Raw genomic sequence first — 20364 nt, forward strand, 5'->3', positions numbered from 1 at the left:
AAAATCAACGTGAAACGAAACAAGCCATGGAAGAAACATCAAAGAAAATGGATAAAGTGGATCAAAAAATGGATGAAACACAGCAAAAAATGGATGACAATCAAAAAGAAACAAAACAAGCAATAGAAGAGAACAATAAGAAAATAGAGGAACGCATAGAAAAGTATGAAAAGGAAATAAAAGGATGTTTGACAACAATGAAAAACGAGATAGAACAGCAAGAAATGAAAATTAAAGATCACATGCAAGAACAAGAAATAAAAATGAAGGAGTTAACGAATTGCCAGAAAAAAGAAATGGAAAGTTTGGAAAACAAGTTGGAAAATGCTATTCAAGTAGACAGAGAAGAAGTGGAAAAAAGAATCACAGAAATAGAAAAACAAGTCACGGAAAACAGGACGCAACAGAATGTCGGAGAAAGAAGAGAAATGGTTATACATAGCACAGATGACGTGAAGATAAGGTTTGGCGGGGATGTAAGAAGATTACACCCAGTGCCGTTCATAAATAGCCTGAAAAAGAAAATACAGCACATCGGAAATTTCGATACAGCAAAAGAAACTATCAGAAACCATCTCAAATATGAAGCAAGCCTATGGTTCGATAGTAAAGAAGAAGAATTCGGCAATTGGCAACAATTTGAACAAAAATTTTTGAATTATTTCTGGGGAAAGGTCCAACAATTGGAAATTAACAAGGAATTGCAAAATGGGAAATACAATGATAGGATGGGTGTATCAGAAAGGACATATGCTTTGCAAATTTACAATAATGCAAAACATTTACAATATAATTACTCATCGGAACAATTAGTCGAACTGATTGCAAGACATTTCGAGGAAACGCTGGAAGACCATATCACATTGCAAAATTACAAAGACATAGATAGTTTATGCCAATTCCTACAAATAAGAGAATCACGTCTAAGAGAAAGAAAATCAAGAAGGTCGCGAGAAGATTACAGGCCCCGAGAAACACAAGATTACCGAGATAGAAATCAAAATAGGAGGGACTATACAAGACGAGATTTTAATCCCAGAAGGGAAAACGAAAATAGAGACAACGGAAGAGGAAATTATGAACAAAGAAATAGGCAATGGAATGAGGACAGAAATCGAGAATACCAGAATAGAAACACCACACGCTCAAATCAAGAAAACAGAAATAATGGTAGACAAAATGAACAGGGATATCGAGAAAACCGAAACAGATCCGACAGACCAAGAGAAAATAGAAGAAAAGTAAATAATACCCAGACAGATGAATATGACGGAGAGAGACATTATGACGAAAATATAAACAACGATGAGCAACCGGCGTCTTTTCACGACGGCGCTCACTAAAAACCAAAAATCAAACAGGAATCTTTTGTCACCCCAAGGAGTTTATTAAATTGGCAGGAAACAACGAAAAGAAAAATGGAGTTAATTTAAAATTTGTGGATGGATTTATCAACGAGAAACCAATTAAAATTATGATAGACACTGGATCTGAAATAACATTGGTCAACAGAAAACTAATAGAAGAAGTTAACTTAACAAATTTAATTTATAAAATACCTAGGGTAAATTTAGTGGGCGCAAACAAACGGACATTGGCAACTATAAATGAAGGCATACGAGTAATGGTACGACTGGGCAAGAATATGTATGCACTACAATGTGTAATAATGCCGAACATGTCACATGACATGATAGTAGGAGTGGACGAATTGGCAGAAAAACATGTAGTGATAGATTTTAAAAATAATACGATGAAACTAACAGAAGAAAAAGAAAAAGAACAGGACAAGGAACATGAGAAACAAAATACGGACGAATCAGGTAAAGAACAAACAGTGGAAATGAATTTGGCAGCGAAGCAAGGACAAAGAAGAAAAAGGAGAAAAGGTCAGAAAAAGATAAAAGAAAATGAAACCTGTGGCTCCTCAAAAGAAGAGTTGAGCCTGTAGCGACCACGCTACTAATTAAATTACTTTAATTAAAATTGGATTAAAATATACCCCTCTACAAAATCCTTGGGTGACGCCCGCGAAGATCCAACTACGATTTTTCGGTGCACAGGCGCGCCAATAGAAAGAAAATCGATGATTGTCGATTTCTAGTTTAGTTGGTCACGAACTCACAAAGAGGCAACACATCGTCATTACTTAGGTGACGGAGTTTGGGCAAAATTGGGAAAATATATAACTAAAAGACCTCGAACATCAGCCAATAACCCATACTAATAAAAATCAAGCAGTAGTTATATCTGGAGACTTATTTACAAGAAAGGAAAAAGGTTATAATACCGCCGATGTGTTGCTTTGCTCAAGTGAGTATATTGATATATTTCTCTTTATTTCTTCATTATAAAATCAAATTCACCATCCTAGATATCTCGTTCGTTATCTGTAGATATTAATTTCAGTTAAGAAATAATTTAAATGTCACATTATAAGTTATATTGCGGTAAGGATATTCATTTCCATTTGCAAAGGAACAGTCAAGGCCATATGTTTTAGTGCTAAAGTTAAATTCCAATTTCTCATTAGACTTTTCGCTCTAGGTTTTTTTGAGGTAATAATATAAAAAAGTTTTAACGAATATCAGACATGTCATGCGCATGTCCCTGCCATGTCTGATTTGATGATTTGAATTAGTTTCAGTTTGACATGACATATGTATACCTAACCTGAGTTTTTTGTTTTGGTTTCCAGTGCAGTGACCCTGTGCTGTCTACACATAGTGTTATAAATAATGTAATTAAATTGATAAAATTTATTTTAGATTCCGTCCCGTAGCTACTTGTCACATAGACACTTAGCCTAGTCAATTTATATAGATTGTATCATCATTTAATGTGCCATCATATAAATATGTGCCAGTTATTGTAAGCAGCTAGGGTATGGGTTACCCCTAGAGTTACTTTTGATTGGATTGGATAGTACCTATTTCACAACATCCAGGATTGGATTTATCACCACAGCAGCCCACTAGTTTTTGCCGTGCCAAGAGGAAATTCATTCCTATCTGGACCTTTTTAAATAGGACTTGTGGTTAAGATAAGTTGTTTAATCTTATTATTTACATATTTTGGGTACTCTATAGTTGCTTGCACTGTAAACTTCTTGTATGCATACAATTGAGGTAAACTAGGTACATATTTCTTGATAGATAGGGTTTTAGGTCGTTGGTTTTTTTTTTAATTTAATAGAAGTAGTAGTTTCCAATAAATAAAATTAGGTCTTGTTCAATAATCATTATAAATAAAAATTGTAGCTTAAAAATTTGATCGGGAAGGGGTCGTTAAAGGTTTGTCGCGGATTTCAAATAGGGAATATGTCTTGTAGGTTTTTACATTGTATATAAAGAGTAACTGACCAACTCATTTATACAACTCATTTATATCACTCATTTATATAACTCATTTATATAACTCATTATATATTTACTTATTAGTGTTTTTGCTAGGTGAGATCTTTATTATTTTTGGTAACCGTAGCGTTCTTGTTGTGGATCTCACTCTAGCGTAGTTCAATTTAGGAAATAATTACTAACTTTTTAGTTGTAAGGACTTAGTGCTATTCTGACGGACTTTTGCTTTGGATTTTGATTTTAATACCTTTGCTTGGCCAGTGATAGTGGATAATTGCTTGTTAAGTGGCCTTTGCGGTCCTATTTGATCTTCTCCCCATCCACTATCACTGTTATCACGTTGCGTTATATGTAAATTGTTAGTATTTAACATTTATTATTAATATATTTGTATGTATTAAGGTTGGTGTTTTATTTCAGTCTGTATTACCAGTATATAACATAGCAAGACAAGATCAGTATTTAGTATTTTGTATTTCAGGTGGTTGTAACCAGTGTCATAGAGTTCCCATTGTTCATTACTTCAAAATCTCGAACCTGTCCAACTTCTTGGTTCTGAGAGCCGAGTTGTTCGTTCGAGTTGGCGCCCTTTTTTCTTCTTCTTTCTTTGTTGTAACTCGATATTATTTTATCTCTAGCATTCTTATCTATTTTCCTTCCATTTTTGTATTAACAGTCTCATTTCCTTCCTAGTTACTATCATTTCATTACCAAATTTTCTTCTCATATCTCTAAAGCCAATATTCGGTGTATGGAAGCTAGCCCGAATACTCATACTTGAGATTTAGTGTCTCTCTGCCCTTTTGATTTTTTTTCCTTCTGAGCTAAGCCCCTCTTCTTTTGTCTTAAATCTCTTATCATTTATTTTACCCATCTTTATTCAGTTCTTCTCTTCAAAAATCTCTATACCCAGAGTATAGAGGTTTCAATTGGCGCCCAACGTGGGGCTTCTTTTACATTTCTGGCTTTAAAAATATTTTCTTTAATTTTTGGTTTTTATCTTGGTGATTTCAGTGATTGGGTTTGGTAGATTTTCACTTTGACGTTGAGTTTTGTACTTCAATTTGGTTTTTTTTTGGAGATTATCTTATATCTATATCTTGTATAAACTTGTTTTGTCATAGTATACTGTGTTGACTGAATAAATCGCTTTGTTTTGATTGGTTAAAGAACTATTTTGGTATTAATAATAAATTAAATTAAAATTAAAAATTTAAATATCTTAAATTTAACAATCTCATCGATGTTTACAAGTCCGGAGTAGCATTAATAGTGAATCACTACCTTGAATTAAAAGTATTATTCAATTTTAGGTTTATCGGGAGTGTAGCAGTACATTTCATCGGATTTCACGACTGGACCAAACAAATAAACATTGCTGGTATAGGTATCGACTCAGAACATTAACTTGAGGACAGAGAGTAAGTGAAACTTTACCTACTTACATTTTATCTCATTCTCGTGTTTACTTCCCAGTGGTGTGTAATGGCATCTTTTAAGGCAGAACATCTGTCAACCCCTGAATTGGATTACGAGTTGAAAATTCGTCAGTTAGCTGATCCATCGCTAACTACTGATAGGGCTAAAGTGATCGTTTTGACAGGTGCGTTAAAGCAAGCTTCAGCAAATCGGAGTCATGCTGTTCTGTCAGCTTTCCAACTAAATTTTAGTGATGAGGTCCGTGAAATAGAAGCTACCCTTGCAGATTTGAAGACCCAAATTAGCTCTTTTGTTGGCTCCCATAGTGATGTTTTATATGGTCGCTTGACTTCCCGTTTAGGTCATGTTTCAGGTAGGGTTCATTTGTTAGAGTCAGTAACCGAGGAAGAGGATGCCATCAAGAAGTCTCTTAACTTCAAGATACTTAATCTGGAAGGAGAACTTGAGTTTAAAGTAACTCCACAGGCTCACTCCACTCCTCATAACCCTAGTGTTTCGGTTAATTCATTTCCTTTCTTTAAGTCAGCTCCACTTCATAAATGGGGTGTACATTTTTCTGGTGGTTCGAATGAAAATGTTGTTAGTTTCTTAGAGAAAATAGAATGTCTGCGTCTAGCGCGTGGGAACAGTGAAGATGAGTGCTTTTCATCAGCAGGTGATCTTTTTAAGGATTCAGCCTTTACTTGGTACCTCAATAATCGAGGTAGTTTTACTTCATGGCAAGAGTTAGTTGCCAAACTTAAGTCTGATTTTCTTCCTTACAACTATGAAGACAACTTATTAGACGAAATTAAATCCCGGAAACAAGCTCCCCAGGAGAAAGTCACCATCTTCATCAATGAAGTTGTCAGTTTGTGTAAACGTTTGGAAGTCCCTCTTTCTGAGTCCCATATAGTGAGAATCATTAAGAAAAATTTGTTGCCGTCTTATCATCCTAGTCTGGCACTCACTGACATTCTCTCGATTGCTGACCTTACAGAAAAATGTAAGAGGTTAGAAGAAGTTTTGTCATGGTCTTCTGAACCTATATCTAGTGTCCCTAGTCGGTCAAGCGTTAGAAACAACGAATCTTCCTATTCTGGTAGGCCAAATTATTCCCGGTCTGGTAATGTCTCCACTTTTAACTCCAGAATTACCTGTTGGAATTGTCGTCAGCCAGGACATGGGTATTTTGACTGTTCTGAACCGAGAGGGTTGTTTTGCTATGGGTGTGGACATCAAGGAGTCCGTAAGTTTGAGTGCGAATTCTGTTCGGGAAACGACAGAAGGGGTGGGTCGTCTCCCCTGGCTCCCACTCCTCATCAAAATACAGGGAATACCCTAGAAAATCCTCAAAACCCAGGAAGCAGTTTCTCGAGTCAGGAGGCCCATGCCTCAACCACCCAAACATCCCAACCTCCACCGAAAGACAAAAGACCACGGAACGGCAGATACCAACCGAAAAGAGGACGTTAGTTGACCATGTCCTTTGTGATTCTTCTGTAGTTTCTTCAAGTAATCCCTTATCTTCCCTCATTGATATTGACATTAATTCATTATTAGTTAGAAAAAACAAGGATAATCGTCCATACCTTGAAATATCTATCTTAGGACATTCTTGTTTAGCTTTACTGGACACAGGGTCCAATATCTCTATTTTAGGTTCTTTAGGTCTGGAATTTCTCCAGAATTCTAATGTTAAGATAGGAATGGATGAGAGTTTGCAAGTGACTACAGCTGATGGTCAGGTCAAACCAATTTTAGGTCAGTTCACAACTGAGATTTCTGTTAGTTCATGTAAAAGTATGATTACATTTTTTGTTATACCTTCTGTTAAGAATTCAGTTATCCTAGGGATGGATTTTCTGAAAACTTTTAATAGTGAATTGAATTTTTCTGAATTTTCGTTATCTGTCTCTTCTTTTAATATCTCTTGCGTTGATGCAGGTAAAGATATGAGTAGACTTAATGCTCAGGAGTTAGAGCAGTTGAATAATGTCATCAGATCCTTCTCTTCTATCTCTTCGAAGAATCAGTTAGGCAGAACTCATCTCATCGAACATCACATTGATGTGGGTTCGTCTAAGCCCTTCAGACAATACCAGTATCCATTGCCTCAAGCCTGGCATGAGAGCTTAGTTAAGGAGGTGGATGAAATGCTTAAGCTTGGTATTATCGAGCGGAGCTCGTCTAGCTTTTGTAGTCCCTTATGGATGACAAAGAAGAAGGATGGGACTTTTCGTGTCTGTTTTGACGGACGTAAACTTAACCGCATTACGATGAATAGGGATGCCTATCCTATACCTCGTATAGATATCATCCTCACTAAGCTACAAAATGCTAAATACATTTCATCCATCGACCTAAAGAAGGCATTCCTACAGATCCCATTAAGCGAAGAGAGTAAGAAACTTACGGCTTTTGCAGTAAGTGGCAAAGGATTGTACCAGTTTACTACAATGCCTTTTGGTCTGGTGTCTGCTCCCCAGACTATGTGTAGATTAATGGATTTGGTAATAGGTCCTGCTTTAGATCCCTATTGTCAATATTATCTTGATGATATTCTAGTCATTACTCCTGATTTCGACACTCATATCTCTGTATTGCAACAGTTGTTTCAGCGTCTCAAAGATGCAAATTTGACTATTAACTTAGATAAAAGCAGCTTTTGTCGTGATTCTATTAAGTTTTTAGGATATGTTGTAGATTCTCATGGCTTACATACTGACCCTGACAAGGTGTCAGCTATTCGTGATTTTCCTGTGCCTAAAAATACCACCCAGGTCCGTCGATTGTTAGGAATGGTGGGCTATTATAAAAAGTTTGTTAAGTCTTATTCTACCTTGTTGTCCCCTATCACTGATTTGCTTCAAAATAGGAAAAAGGGACAAAACATTGCGTGGACTCCTGAAGCTAATGAAGCTTTCATTAAAATCAAGGAGGCTCTCACCAACTCCCCAGTTATGGTAGCCCCAGATTTCACTAAGCCTTTCTATTTGATGACTGATTGTTCAAACACAGCATCTGGTGGTGTACTCTATCAAATTGTCGATGGAGAGGAACACCCTATAGCCTATACAAGCAGGAAATTAAACAAAGTCCAGAAAAATTATACTACAACCGAAAAAGAGTTGTTAGCTATAATTACGGGTATTGAACATTTCAGATATTTTCTGGAAGGTCGTTCGTTTACGGTCATAACTGACCATAGTAGTTTGGTGTGGTTACAGAGTATGAAGAACCCATCTCCTCGTTTGGCTAGGTGGATTTTAAAATTGGCACAATATGATTATAAAATTGTTCATCGTAAAGCTGCAGGTGTAGTAGTCGCTGATGCACTATCGAGAACTTTTGATATTAACTTGTTAGATTTATCTACTTTACAACCAGATGACTGGTATCGAAAAATGTTGTATGATGTCCAGAATGTTCCAGGTAAATTTCCTGATTTTAAAGTTGAGCATGGTGTGTTGTATAAACATGTGTTAAGTTCTATGGATGCCCTTACTGGAATGTCGGAATGGAAGATAGTCGTTCCAACAGCAAATAGAGCAGAGGTTTTGGCCACTTTTCATGACCATCCTACTGCAGCTCATTTTGGCTTCTACAAAACTTACTGTCGTATATCTGAACTGTATTACTGGCCGAAGATGCGTCAGACTATTCGTAGTTATCTCGCCCGATGCAAAATTTGTGCTACGTGTAAGTCGACAAATCTTCCCCAACCAGGTTTAATGGGTAGTTATCGACGGATTGATTTTCCATTCCAACTTATATCTTTGGATCTTATTGGTCCTTATCCTAGGTCGTATAAAGGTGCTCAATATGCCTTAGTAGTTGTTGATTACTTTACAAAATTTCCTTTGGTGCATACTATGTCTAAAGCAACTACTTCAGCCATTATCAAGTATCTAGAGAATGAAGTTTTCCTAATTTATGGTGTTCCACAGATCGTGTCTTGCGATAATGGACCCCAGTTCACAGCCAAGGCTTTTCGTGATCTCATGTCTAAATATAATGTACAAAAGATCTGGTACAATGCGAACTATCATCCTCAAATTAATCATACTGAAAGAGTAAACAAATCTATCGTTACTGCTTTAAGATCATATTCATTTCCTGATCAGAGAGCTTGGGATACTCATATCCACTCTATAGTACAAGCTATCAAGACTTCTTCTCACGAAATAACCAAATGTCCTCCATCATACTTAATGTTTGGTCGTCATGTTCCTCTTTCTGGTGATTATTTTGGTAAAATCTCAGAAAATGCCACTAATTTTCCTGCAATATCAGATAAGTTACACCGCTTAGAAGATATTCAGCATCTTCCTGACATATATGTGGATGTTCGCAAACGTTTGAAAGCATCTTATGACAGAAATAAGTGCCGTTATGACCTGAGAAAGCGAGCCTTATCGTTCAGAGTCGGAGATTCCGTTTTGAAGAAAAATTTTGTCAAGTCAGATAAAGTGAATTTCCAATCTGCCAAGTTGTGTCAAAAATACATACCTTGCACTGTTATTAAGGTTATCTCTCCTTTGATTTATGAGTTGAAGGAAACTTCCACCGGCAGGAAACTAGGAAGGTTTCATGTCAAAGATTTACTTGAGGATAAGACTGTAGGTCCACATAACTTGTCTGACAATTCAGATGGTTCATCTTCAGATGAAGATTAAATTGTGAGGGCCAGTTTGTTATTTATGATCTGTTTATCTATTTTGTTTACCTGGTTAACATCTGGTGTTATGCCTTTTATCTTATTTTATCTTATATTATCTTATCTTAATGTTGGTTAATATCTTAGTTTATGGACTTGTTCATTTTGCTGTTGGTTGTCTCTTGAAAGTCCAAACTATATATCATAGGAGTGCAGGATGGATAATGGAAATTTTCCCCATCTTGAATTCTGGGTTAAATAGATATTTATAGGGATAGTTAGGAAACCGTTTCTATAATATTTTCTTTGATTGACGGTTGCATGAGCTCGTGGACCATGGCCATAAAGCTTATGCATTCACTTACTTACTGTGTCAGGGTTTAGCGTGGGTTCAGGACTGATCACCCTGGACTTGGGCACTTCACTTGGCTCAAAAATATATTAATATCTATAAGTTGTTCCTAGAGTATCTCTTAGGTTGAAATTAGAATGTGTCATGTAGAATTGGATCGTTCTGATATTCAGCAGTAAGTCAGTCTGTTTAACTTGGTTGTCATCTCCTATGCTGTTATCTTTTAAATGATTTGAGTTTTAACATATCTTATTACCGTAAGTTTGGTTACCTGTCTCTACCACTTGCTTGGATTAGTGGCTGTGAGTATGTGAGTTACCTTATTTGTCTCCCTACTGAGCATTATGTTAGTAGATGTTCTTCTGCCTTAAATATGAAAAGGTAGATGTGAGTTTATCTTTACCTTTAGTTTGAGTTTATCTCGTACCTTTACCTTGATGAGTTTATCTCTTATCTATATCTTGATTGAATGTATATCTTATCTTTATCTTGATTATTTTAAAGTCCTAAGAATCTGTCCTTCTCTGTTCTTGTCGTGAATATAGAATTGGATCACGTCAATAGTACAGTTTAGGTATTACAGTTAGGATTTTTATTACCTTTTACCTTTGTGCATACCACGAGTAGATGTGGGCTTGCAATTATCTCTTTTACCTTTTAGCATACCCTATACTATGCGTATAGTGCGCTTGCTAGTATCTTTACCTAGATTGTGTCTTCCTATCGCTACGAAAGCAAGTAGACGTTATGAATTATCTTTTACCTTGAGTTTTAGATGTTGATATCCGGAACCATATCATATATGTTTAGGTTTGTAGTAATGTAGTTTTAACTGGTCCTAATGAATTAGTCCCTCATTGAATTCTGGGGTGATTAATAGAATTTGTTCGCTCTAGTGTCAATGTTGGGTAAAGTTAATAGGATGCGTTTAGGTTAATTGTTGTTTATGGTTCTTAGTTATATTGTGTTAAGGGTTGTTAATACACACCTGTAATTTAGTTTTAATCATGGGTTTACTCACACTTGAGAATGTAGATAGTAAGTAGTGTTAAGAGTTAACTTACTCTATAAGGTTGTATAATTATATTTAGAATGTTAGTGATTAACGCGTAATTATTTGTTTTTCTCTATCTTTGGTTTTACTAAATTAAAGTAAATTATCTTGTTGAATAACTTATGTCAGTCAGTTACGTATGTCGGTTAGTTACACATCCCTTCTATGTTCTATACTTTCTGCAAGTACCATTAAAGATATCTCGCGTGGCCTCTATACTGTCTGTATGACTTCGTCCTGATTTTTGTTCTGTCTCCTCAGCAAATAGTATGGCGGTTGAGCCTACCATAATTATGGTTTTGTACCACAACGTTTCTCCTTTACCGTGTCCATCCTCAGGTTCGCCTAGCGTCAGTTAGTTCTGGAAAATAAAAAAAAAGGAAACTTGTAGAGTTTTCCTTTTTTTGCTGGAGAAGAGGGAGAATGTAGCGACCACGCTACTAATTAAATTACTTTAATTAAAATTGGATTAAAATATACCCCTCTACAAAATCCTTGGGTGACGCCCGCGAAGATCCAACTACGATTTTTCGGTGCACAGGCGCGCCAATAGAAAGAAAATCGATGATTGTCGATTTCTAGTTTAGTTGGTCACGAACTCACAAAGAGGCAACACATCGTCATTACTTAGGTGACGGAGTTTGGGCAAAATTGGGAAAATATATAACTAAAAGACCTCGAACATCAGCCAATAACCCATACTAATAAAAATCAAGCAGTAGTTATATCTGGAGACTTATTTACAAGAAAGGAAAAAGGTTATAATACCGCCGATGTGTTGCTTTGCTCAAGTGAGTATATTGATATATTTCTCTTTATTTCTTCATTATAAAATCAAATTCACCATCCTAGATATCTCGTTCGTTATCTGTAGATATTAATTTCAGTTAAGAAATAATTTAAATGTCACATTATAAGTTATATTACGGTAAGGATATTCATTTCCATTTGCAAAGGAACAGTCAAGGCCATATGTTTTAGTGCTAAAGTTAAATTCCAATTTCTCATTAGACTTTTTGCTCTAGGTTTTTTTGAGGTAATAATATAAAAAAGTTTTAACGAATATCAGACATGTCATGCGCATGTCCCTGCCATGTCTGATTTGATGATTTGAATTAGTTTCAGTTTGACATGACATATGTATACCTAACCTGAGTTTTTTGTTTTGGTTTCCAGTGCAGTGACCCTGTGCTGTCTACACATAGTGTTATAAATAATGTAATTAAATTGATAAAATTTATTTTAGATTCCGTCCCGTAGCTACTTGTCACATAGACACTTAGCCTAGTCAATTTATATAGATTGTATCATCATTTAATGTGCCATCATATAAATATGTGCCAGTTATTGTAAGCAGCTAGGGTATGGGTTACCCCTAGAGTTACTTTTGATTGGATTGGATAGTACCTATTTCACAACATCCAGGATTGGATTTATCACCACAGCAGCCCACTAGTTTTTGCCGTGCCAAGAGGAAATTCATTCCTATCTGGACCTTTTTAAATAGGACTTGTGGTTAAGATAAGTTGTTTAATCTTATTATTTACATATTTTGGGTACTCTATAGTTGCTTGCACTGTAAACTTCTTGTATGCATACAATTGAGGTAAACTAGGTACATATTTCTTGATAGATAGGGTTTTAGGTCGTTGGTTTTTTTTTAATTTAATAGAAGTAGTAGTTTCCAATAAATAAAATTAGGTCTTGTTCAATAATCATTATAAATAAAAATTGTAGCTTAAAAATTTGATCGGGAAGGGGTCGTTAAAGGTTTGTCGCGGATTTCAAATAGGGAATATGTCTTGTAGGTTTTTACATTGTATATAAAGAGTAACTGACCAACTCATTTATACAACTCATTTATATCACTCATTTATATAACTCATTTATATAACTCATTATATATTTACTTATTAGTGTTTTTGCTAGGTGAGATCTTTATTATTTTTGGTAACCGTAGCGTTCTTGTTGTGGATCTCACTCTAGCGTAGTTCAATTTAGGAAATAATTACTAACTTTTTAGTTGTAAGGACTTAGTGCTATTCTGACGGACTTTTGCTTTGGATTTTGATTTTAATACCTTTGCTTGGCCAGTGATAGTGGATAATTGCTTGTTAAGTGGCCTTTGCGGTCCTATTTGATCTTCTCCCCATCCACTATCACTGTTATCACGTTGCGTTATATGTAAATTGTTAGTATTTAACATTTATTATTAATATATTTGTATGTATTAAGGTTGGTGTTTTATTTCAGTCTGTATTACCAGTATATAACATAGCAAGACAAGATCAGTATTTAGTGTTTTGTATTTCAGGTGGTTGTAACCAGTGTCATAGAGTTCCCATTGTTCATTACTTCAAAATCTCGAACCTGTCCAACTTCTTGGTTCTGAGAGCCGAGTTGTTCGTTCGAGTTGGCGCCCTTTTTTCTTCTTCTTTCTTTGTTGTAACTCGATATTATTTTATCTCTAGCATTCTTATCTATTTTCCTTCCATTTTTGTATTAACAGTCTCATTTCCTTCCTAGTTACTATCATTTCATTACCAAATTTTCTTCTCATATCTCTAAAGCCAATATTCGGTGTATGGAAGCTAGCCCGAATACTCATACTTGAGATTTAGTGTCTCTCTGCCCTTTTGATTTTTTTTCCTTCTGAGCTAAGCCCCTCTTCTTTTGTCTTAAATCTCTTATCATTTATTTTACCCATCTTTATTCAGTTCTTCTCTTCAAAAATCTCTATACCCAGAGTATAGAGGTTTCAAGCCCAGAAGAAAAAAATTTGAGAGTATCAGAAACAAAGGAAACCTGGGATTCCTCAAAAGAAGAGACGGGCTCAGGAGAAGAAGAAATAAAGCTAAAAAATGAAAGTGAAAAGAATATGATTGAAACAGTGGTATTTGAAGAGGAGGTATATGCAAACGAGGATGCAGAATGCACGGTAAACATGTGTGAAGAATCTGAGAAAAAAGACAGAAAATTGATATGTGGAGAAGGGAAAGAAAAAGAATTGCGGTTGATGTTAAGACACTACGAAAATTTGATCAATGAGGAAAACAGAGTGGCTAAAAAGTACGAACATTCATTTGAGGTGAAAAACTTGGGAAATTTTCGATCAAAGACTTACCCGATTCCATACAAGTATCGACAAGAGGTGAAAGAAGAAATAAATAAAATGTTGGAAGATCAAATCATCGAAAGATGTGATTCACCGTATGTTAACCCGATTGTGATAGTAAAGAAAAGCAGTGGAGAATTGAGATTATGTTTAGATGCCAGGAATATCAACCAGCACACTGTATCACAATATGAATCACCTCTAAACATCGAGGCCATTTTTGGAAGAATCACCGGGTCACACATATTTTCGAAAATTGACTTAAAACACAGTTTTTGGTTGATACCGTTAGCTGAAAAGTGTAGAAACTACACCGCTTTTTCTATAGATGGTATTGTCTACCGGTTTAAGGTAGTGCCGTTTGGATTGCAGAGTGCTTGTGCTGCACTCGTCCGAGCTCTACATACCATTTTGAATCGCCACGAAGATTTCATAGTTCATTATATCGATGATTTATTAATTTTTTCACAAGATACTCAGAGTCATCTGAAACACATAGAAATAATTCTGGAAGAATTGGACACAGCGGGATTGAAATTAAACATTGAAAAATGTCAATTTTTTTAAAAAGAAGTCATTTATTTGGGTTTTCAATTGGACACCAAAACAGTAAGATTATCCGAAGACAGAGTCAAGCTCATAGATGAATACCCAAGACCAAGGAATTTGAAAACATTGAGAGGTTTTCTTGGCACGATTAATTATTTTAAAAAACTGATTCCCGATTTGAGCCAAAAGGAAATCCCTCTGATAAAGTTGCTTAAAAAAGGAATAAAATGGAATTGGAAAGAAGAACAGGAGGAAGCTTTCGAAACATTAAAACGAGAATTCGCAAAAGGAACGAAAATATACCACCCCATTTACAATTTACCTTTTATACTCCGAACTGATGCGTCCATACAAAAATTTGCAGGAGTTCTGTCTCAAATACAAAACGACCAAGAAGTGCCGATATGTTTTATATCGCGAGTGACTAAAACACATGAGAGAAAATATAGTGTTACAGAATTGGAGTTTGCCAGTGTACTATATTGCGTAAACAAATTGAGGTTTTACTTATTGGGAGCAAAATTCACAATCGAAACAGACCATGCAGCTTTAGTACATATCATGAAGAATAGATTAGTAAATAATAGAGTACATAGAGGCATTCTATTATTACAGGAGTATGATTTTGAGTTCCGATATATAAAAGGAAAAGACAACATAATAGCCGACGCTCTAACACGGGATGAGGACACGGGAAAAAAGGAAACAATTACTCTACAGGTGGGACTAAATAGATTAATACAAGAAGAAGGGATATATTCGTTAAATGAGATAAGGACAAACCAAGAAGACCTAGAGGAAAGAGAGAAAAGAAGAGCGGAAGTAGAAAATGACATATATTTTAAGAGAATAGACGGAAAGGAACTATATTTAGTGACACAGACATTGGCCGAAAAGATAATAAAGAAATTACATGAGGACAATGGGCATATCGGTAGCAGAAAAGTTTGGCTCGTTTTTAGGGAAAATTACATCAGCCGACAGGATTACCGCATTGCAAAGGAAATTACCCAGAAGTGCGATGTATGTCAAAAATATAAGAGTCGGAATTTCAAAAACGAAAATGTTGCCAAAAATATTGAAGCCCGAAACAAACTAGACATTGTAGCAATAGATATGTTAAGCGATCTAATTATGACCACTAAAAGGAACAAACATATTCTGGTAATGGTGGATGTGTTTTCAAAATACGTAAAATTATATAGTTGCCGCACCACAAAGGGGGAGGAGATATTAAGAAAAATCGACAATTTTATAGCCATAGTAGGAACACCAAAAAAGATTCTACTGGACAATGCAACGTATTTCCGAAATGATCGTTTCAAGGGACAACTTCGAGAACGAGGAATAGAGACAAATTTTGTCAGCATCAGGCATCCACAGAGTAATCCTTCGGAACGATTCATACAGGAAGTGACGAAATTTCTTCGCATTGCAACAGATGGTCAACATCGCCATTGGGACAGGAAAATGGCGGAAATAGAAAGGTATCTAAATACAATTCCGAGCACAGTAACAAAAGAGACCCCAGAATACATCATGAAGGGTGTATTGCCGATAAGGCCATGGGAAGACCAAGAGCCAAAAGAATATCAACAGGTGATTGAAACCGTACAGAGAAGATTACGGCGAAGCAACGAAAAATATATCCAAAGACAGGAACAAAATAGAAAAAGAAGACCAGTGACTTTCCAAAAGGGTGAAAAAGTACTCGTGAGGGCATTACGAGTATCAAATCTTCCTGGGGGCATTTGCGCAAAGTTGATGCCTGTTTTCGAAGGCCCGTACATCGTGAATAATGAAAATGGGATAAATAGTTATGAGTTGAGGCACAGGAACTCGGAAAAGATCCGAGGAATTTATAATATTCACGATGTATACAAATATCACGAATAAAAGACAGAATTACATGAAGTAGATAGTAAGTTAGGATATAAGACGTAGATTAAAGTAAGGAAATATACAGGGAGTTGGTTTTGCCTCGAGAAAATTTATTTAAAAATGCAGATAAATTTTATCAAATACAAGGCGGGGATTTGTTATATTTCTATTTGATATGAAAATTAAATTTTGATAATTATAAACAGAGTTCAATTTAATATAAAATATTTTCAATTTTCTCAACCACGGGTATATAAATTTAGAACAACCTGTATACAACAAATTGTTATATTTAATTTTAAGAAGTGATTAGAATAAGCGTACGAAACTCGGAACAATGTGCTTAGATAAACAAAGTGAATGACGCGTACCATTATCGTTCTTCTCGGAAGGTCGATCATTAGCCTATGCTAAATAAAACTCAGTGAAATAGATGATAGTTCATTATCGTTTTTCGCGGAAGGTTTCGATCATTAGCCTATGCTAAATAAGACTCATTTGAAAGAGAGAATAGGTCATTAAAATTTGTAAATAGTTAGAAAGTATTTTAGAATGGGAATTAAATATTTTCTTTTGAAATCCATTAAGCATATTTAGAAAGATTAAAAATTGGTTTTGAGGAATATTACGAATGAGAGTTGGTGGTGGAAGATTGATTTGTGAATCTGGAAGGGATATTTAGAAAGTAGGGGAATGGATGACAAAGTGAGATCAGAATGTTTTGAGCTGTCGAGAAGTGAAGTCGAGTAGTAGACGGTAGTGTTCGAGGAGTGAGATAGCCGGTGTAGTTCCGTGAGTGTGGAGTATCTATCGTGGAACGAGAAGTAGGCCAGGTCGAGAGTAAAAGAACCTCCTTGAGCCCAGAGTGTCCCGGTAGCTGATAGCAGTTTCGAAAAAGGTAGAACACAGCATCACGACAAAAGCAGGAACGAGAGCTATTCGAGCTAGTTTTTCAAAGGAGAACATCACTGGAAGCCAGGACGAGGTTTGATCGCAGCCAAGGATAGCAGGAAAGGGTTTTGTGTGAGGACATTTTCAGTTCACCAGGAAAAGGTCAGTCTCATTTGTTTGGACATGAATGTATGGGTTTTTCGTATTAAATTCCACATAAAAAATTGAATAACATAATCAATAATATCAGAAAAGCTTCATCAAACTTAAATAGAGTTGTTCCTAATAACTCCTAATAGTTAAATGTTAATAAAAACTTTCAATTGAAAACCAAAAGGAAATAAGATTCCCATTTGTAAATGTTATGTTTAAGAATAATAAGAAATAGCAAATATTAAGCATTGATTGCCTTTTAAATAAAATAAAAAATATTTTGATTATAATTGTAACCCATATGTGTATTTTTTTTACTCTTTTCTTTTCTATCCCGATTAGGAACCATTAAGAAATATTTAGAAGCCACGGAAGTAAGTAATTAATTTATAATTCGCCCTGAGATTGAAAACATATTGATATGTGATCTGGTTAATTAATTGGATTAGTATTAATACATTGATTAAATTAAGTAACATATAAGAATATTATCTCATATCAATAATCAAGATCACATCAATATATATATATATATATATATATAAAATAGATGAAATAGAGAATGTGGAAAAATCCCCTTACGAACAATTCACACATCCACCATTTCGGGCTGGGAAAAATTTTTCGAATAGAATCAAAGATCCAAACACCAGTTCTTAGAAATGTGTTTCGCCCTCTTCAACCTCTCTGGGCTCGTCGGTAAAGACAAGAGGTTGAATATCTTTAGACACATTCTAATCAAAAAACAACATTCGAGACCTAGACATAGAAGGTGCGTAAGTCTACGGCAAATCCGACAATGACAGTCTCAAGTTTTAATTCCCTAATTACTTAAAGTAAAATATATGTTTAAAAACATAAGATGTAGATCTTTGAAACACACTCAGTGAACCAAAGATCCAAGGTTATTGGTTCAACGACCACTCGTACGAAATCAAATAGATGAAATAGAGAATGTGGAAAAATCCCCTTACGAACAATTCACACATCCACCATTTCGGGCTGGGAAAAATTTTTCGAATAGAATCAAAGATCCAAACACCAGTTCTTAGAAATGTGTTTCGCCCTCTTCAACCTCTCTGGGCTCGTCGGTAAAGACAAGAGGTTGAATATCTTTAGACACATTCTAATCAAAAAACAACATTCGAGACCTAGACATAGAAGGTGCGTAAGTCTACGGCAAATCCGACAATGACAGTCTCAAGTTTTAATTCCCTAATTACTTAAAGTAAAATATATGTTTAAAAACATAAGATGTAGATCTTTGAAACACACTCAGTGAACCAAAGATCCAAGGTTATTGGTTCAACGACCACTCGTACGAAATCAAATAGATGAAATAGAGAATGTGGAAAAATCCCCTTACGAACAATTCACACATCCACCATTTCGGGCTGGGAAAAATTTTTCGAATAGAATCAAAGATCCAAACACCAGTTCTTAGAAATGTGTTTCGCCCTCTTCAACCTCTCTGGGCTCGTCGGTAAAGACAAGAGGTTGAATATCTTTAGACACATTCTAATCAAAAAACAACATTCGAGACCTAGACATAGAAGGTGCGTAAGTCTACGGCAAATCCGACAATGACAGTCTCAAGTTTTAATTCCCTAATTACTTAAAGTAAAATATATGTTTAAAAACATAAGATGTAGATCTTTGAAACACACTCAGTGAACCAAAGATCCAAGGTTATTGGTTCAACGACCACTCGTACGAAATCAAATAGATGAAATAGAGAATGTGGAAAAATCCCCTTACGAACAATTCACACATCCACCATTTCGGGCTGGGAAAAATTTTTCGAATAGAATCAAAGATCCAAACACCAGTTCTTAGAAATGTGTTTCGCCCTCTTCAACCTCTCTGGGCTCGTCGGTAAAGACAAGAGGTTGAATATCTTTAGACACATTCTAATCAAAAAACAACATTCGAGACCTAGACATAGAAGGTGCGTAAGTCTACGGCAAATCCGACAATGACAGTCTCAAGTTTTAATTCCCTAATTACTTAAAGTAAAATATATGTTTAAAAACATAAGATGTAGATCTTTGAAACACACTCAGTGAACCAAAGATCCAAGGTTATTGGTTCAACGACCACTCGTACGAAATCAAATAGATGAAATAGAGAATGTGGAAAAATCCCCTTACGAACAATTCACACATCCACCATTTCGGGCTGGGAAAAATTTTTCGAATAGAATCAAAGATCCAAACACCAGTTCTTAGAAATGTGTTTCGCCCTCTTCAACCTCTCTGGGCTCGTCGGTAAAGACAAGAGGTTGAATATCTTTAGACACATTCTAATCAAAAAACAACATTCGAGATTTATTATAAATTAAACATATATTTTACTTTAAGTAATTAGGGAATTAAAACTTGAGACTGTCATTGTCGGATTTGCCGTAGACTTACGCACCTTCTATGTCTAGGTCTCGAATGTTGTTTTTTGATTAGAATGTGTCTAAAGATATTCAACCTCTTGTCTTTACCGACGAGCCCAGAGAGGTTGAAGAGGGCGAAACACATTTCTAAGAACTGGTGTTTGGATCTTTGATTCTATTCGAAAAAATTTTCCCAGCCCGAAATGGTGGATGTGTGAATTGTTCGTAAGGGGATTTTTCCACATTCTCTATTTCATCTATTTGATTTCGTACGAGTGGTCGTTGAACCAATAACCTTGGATCTTTGGTTCACTGAGTGTGTTTCAAAGATCTACATCTTATGTTTTTAAACATATATATTACTTTAAGTAATTAGGGAATTAAAACTTGAGACTGTCATTGTCGGATTTGCCGTAGACTTACGCACCTTCTATGTCTAGGTCTCGAATGTTGTTTTTTGATTAGAATGTGTCTAAAGATATTCAACCTCTTGTCTTTACCGACGAGCCCAGAGAGGTTGAAGAGGGCGAAACACATTTCTAAGAACTGGT

General features: G+C 35.5%; 2 long non-coding RNA genes across 2 annotated transcripts; both read left to right on the top strand.

Annotated features, from left to right (window-relative positions):
- Positions 1-1961: 1961 nt before the first annotated feature.
- LOC126878773 (uncharacterized) lies at positions 1962-3757 on the top strand. The gene is made up of 2 exons (XR_007695776.1): positions 1962-2313; positions 2769-3757. It is a non-coding gene; the product is annotated as an uncharacterized LOC126878773 (long non-coding RNA).
- A 7357-nt stretch (positions 3758-11114) lies between these two features.
- Positions 11115-13075, top strand: LOC126878772 (uncharacterized). The gene is made up of 2 exons (XR_007695775.1): positions 11115-11632; positions 12088-13075. It is a non-coding gene; the product is annotated as an uncharacterized LOC126878772 (long non-coding RNA).
- Positions 13076-20364: the final 7289 nt, after the last annotated feature.

This window comes from Diabrotica virgifera, chromosome 1 (genome assembly GCF_917563875.1).
Source record: "Diabrotica virgifera virgifera chromosome 1, PGI_DIABVI_V3a".
In the NCBI taxonomy this organism is placed as follows: Eukaryota; Metazoa; Arthropoda; class Insecta; order Coleoptera; family Chrysomelidae; genus Diabrotica; species Diabrotica virgifera.